Genomic DNA, 4375 nt, shown 5'->3' on the forward strand with positions numbered 1-4375 from the left:
TCTATTTGTGCTGGTTCTACTTAAGCAGTTTGTCAAATTAAACAATCAATTATTCCTATCCCTGCCGTTCACATATCTTTCCTTTCTCATTAACATATATCATTTAATCATACACCTTACCTTTACTGATCTTGCTTGAGCAACACATGGCATTCTTGAACTGGCATCTTCTTTCTTTTCTCACTTAAATCCCATTCTCTGTTCGAGTCTAAGCATGTAGGATGCTTAAATCTCTCGAACTTTGCTCTGATACCAACTTGTAAGGCCCCGTTGCCGATAACTCTACTTTCGTGTTGGATTTACTCATAAACACAGTTCTAAATATCAGAGTTAATTAAAACATTTATGCGGAATATAAAACTTTCATTAAACATTACATAATTCTTAACTTGTCTCAAAACATCCTTTGTCTTTCACATTAAAGCATTAAAATTAGAACATCATAAGTCTTCAGATGCCAGACTCTTGTTCAGTGCCACGTGTCTCCTCAAGCGAGCTGCCTCATCCTACTCACCTGCGTGCATACTAAAAGTCAGCTACGCTGAGTGAGTTCTAGTTAATCATACACTATACAATACACATAAACTTATATTCTTTCATTCATACGTTCATACTTTCATACTTTCATACTCTCATTCTTTCATACTTTCATTCTTTCTTTTGTATTAACTTACCTTCATATCTTACGTTATAAAGAGCATTACGCCCTACATTCCTCGAGTATTATTAGGGCTCGGTACCCTCCTTCCTCGAGTATTATTAGGGCTCGGTACCCTCCTTCCTCGAGTATTATTAGGGCTCGGTACCCTCTTTCCACGAGTATTATTAGGGCTCGGTTTCCCTCTTTCCTCGAATATTAGTAGGGTTCGGTTCCCTAGTTCTCGAATATTAGTAGGGTTCGATTCCCTCTTCGTTACCATACAACCATACATCATACCTCGAGTATTATTAGGGCTCGGTACCCTTTTCGTAACCATACAACCATGCAACCGTCATTTCTTTCTTTTATTAACTTTAACATTTTCATACACATAAGCATACATATCATACTTATCTTATACATAGCGTTACAACCTGACAGTACGTGCAATATCCGAAGATCGTTCACGTACCATCAAGCAATCATTCATGCATTTCACATTATCCACATAAGGCATACACTTATCTCTTAGGATAAGCGTATTAACAAACATATTAAGTATGCACACAGCCCCGAAAACATAACATATAAATGGGGCTAGAAACTCACCTGAACACGGTTACGTTCACCGTTAATCGTAATCCCTTTCTTCAGTTGTGCACAGCTGACTGTATAACAAGTATACGTATCAATTAACTATCACTTCTCATAATGTATTTCTATCTTTATATGACCCACAACGAACGGGGGTCCGGGGGCAGCGCCCCTGGCAGCGGGGTCTAGGGGCGGCAGCCCCTAGCAGGGTCCAAGGGGCAGAGCCCCTAGCTGGGGTCGATTATGTCGATCAAGACCCAACAAATGTAAAACAATATTGTAACATAAAAACCATCATTTTGATTATGTCGAGGGTTTCAGTTTAAGATAAACGAATATAAAACGAAAATGAATCGGACCCAAAATTGACGAATGTCACATTATTAACTTGTTTCTCTATTATAGTCTATTGGTCTTTTTCATATTGACCATAAGATTGTAAACTTCCTAATGGTTTCTAAGGTCAGCGGGAGCAGTAAAAGTTCTTATGATGACTTAATATAAGTGCAAGAGGCGGGGGGGAGAGAGTCATTAAATTTTACTCCGATTAAACCTCTTGTACACCATACTATACCAACTTTTACACACTTAGAATCCTAAAATGATAGCAACCTAACCAAGAGCTAACTCATAAAACTGAAACTTCAAATATACCAAATAATCAACTCAGGATGTCATCTAGGTTTAAAACCTACTAACATTGACGATTATGTGACCTCCCTAACTAAAGTTAAAACGGATGTTGGAAAGATTACTGATCAGACCTCTTCTAATTAAATCATTAGCATCAATCAATCTTCTGAATGGAATAAGCTATTATTAGCAGATTAAACTAAACTTCATAAGTCAGAATAACGTTTGAGATTTTGTTGAAACACCTAAGGGTGTTCAAAACTAAATTAAATCCTAACAAAACGTTAAGACATAAAGAAGCATGACTGACTGTTAAAGGTTATATGTTCAAGAGGGAATAAATTATCAAAGAATCTTCTTACCTATATTACAAAAGATTTCTTTAAGTATCATTGTTGTTCTAGTAGCTTATTATAGTTAAGAGCTACATTAGATGAACATTAAAACAACTTTCCCTAACAACTGACTTACATATTAACATGTTCATAAAAAAACCTGAAAGTTCTAAGCTGAAGGTCAAAGAACACTTAGTATGTAAGTCAATAAAATCCATGTATGGGTTAATGCAGATATCATAATGTGATGGAATATTATTACAATTATTTTCATCAAGAACCAAGTGGATTAATGTACCTACCTCAAGATCAGTGAGACCAATTAAAAACATAATTGTCCTTATATAGATGACATTCTATTGACAATATATGTTACATAAGTCAAAGCATTGTTAACACATATTTTGATATGAAATATCTCAAAGATATTCCTTACGTGACAGATATCATAACATTCCGAGATAGACTCGAATGGAAGTTAGTTAGTTCCATAAGTTTTACCTTAAACGGGTCATTTCACATGTAACAAGCGATATTTCTATCCTTCTGAGGATACATGATCATTGAGATTATTTCCATATGCTTCATTAAGGAGAAGCTTCATGTAGATTCAAGTCTATACTCGTTCAGATATTACTCAAATTGCAACATACTAGATATGTCTAGGTTAATGTGAAGCATCTAAAAGAGTATTAAAATATCTTTAAAGGAAACGAGAGACTATAATTTAAAATGAAGAAGTAAGAACTCAAACGATTGATTACATAAACTTTGATATATACAAAGATAACATAATGTGAATTTCGAGATATATTTTTATGTCGGTAGATAAATTTATCTCGTGGAGGAGTCATAATAAGCTGAAAACTATATAACATGTTGATTAATCACAACACAATTGTAGATAAGTGTTGTTGAAAATTTATCAGTGGACTCATAATCATAAGTATGTTAACTCCGTATAAATTATATATTGAAGACTTACTGTGATAAAGTCATCTTCCATATTTTCTCAAACAGTAATAGTTCGAGAGGTGCTGCATTAAAACTTCGATATGAAATTAATTATTCGTTTATAAACGAATTGAGGAATCTAAATTTTCGTGTCGAATACATTAAGGTGTTGAACCATTTTTTTTATTACAATTCAAAGTTAACTTTTCTAATAATTGAATTTCTTGATAAAACTAGTGTATGCCCTTACATAAACATATAAACTTAAAACTAATTCCATGTTTTTTTGTGTATAATTATGTCAATGGGTCATTGTATAATTTGTTTGATCGCAAAAAATATATTACGATTCTAACAATGCCATGTTAACTATTTATTTAAAGAATATATATAGTAAAACACCTCATATGCAATTTTTGTAGCTAAAAAATGATCATACTTCATATCATTAACTTTATTTCTTCTCAATTCATTTTTTTTTCATTTACATATAAAACCGTCGCAACACGCGGGTAACATTGATAGTTATACATAAATTTCATTTTGTGTATAGTATAATATACACATGTATAATATACAAAGTTGAGTCTATATCACTGTAAATATTTTGAAGTAATTATCACTAAACTTATAACTATAGAGTAATTACGATAATTACTCTAGTGTTATAAACCAGATATACAATACCCTACTGAACTATATGTCACGGTTATATTCTTGTATATATATTATGATGTACTGAACATTTGGGATTGATCTTATTCAATACTATACAAAATCTCTCTGGATTTTCTGGTTTATATTACGTTATCAGCACGAATGACTCTAAACACGAATTGATCTCTACAAAAATTCGCCAGCCTTGTTCATCACATCCGGGTACACATCATTATCTTCACAATTTGGTGCATGTTTCCATATAATTTTTGTTTACTAGACGGATAGATATATTTCCATGAAGCTCTATCCGAATCTATACTATGGAATAGAAACTTCACATACATATAACAAATCTGTAAAATCAGAAATTCACCATCAAGAAAAAAAATATTAGTTATCAACATCAAGAAAAAATGCATTTGGTATAACCCTAGAAGATGTTATTGATATAATGTTCTCAAGTAGAGGTAAATGTCCTAAAAGAGACTAATATATTTCTAGAAGAAAACATTAAAACCCTTGAAGAGGTAAATGTCCCAGAGAAGATTAATATAAGTAT

The sequence above is a fragment of the Bidens hawaiensis genome, unplaced genomic scaffold (assembly GCF_021521415.1).
Source record: "Bidens hawaiensis isolate Kalapana, Puna unplaced genomic scaffold, B.hawaiensis_p1.1 tig00014463_1, whole genome shotgun sequence".
Taxonomy (NCBI): Eukaryota; Viridiplantae; Streptophyta; class Magnoliopsida; order Asterales; family Asteraceae; genus Bidens; species Bidens hawaiensis.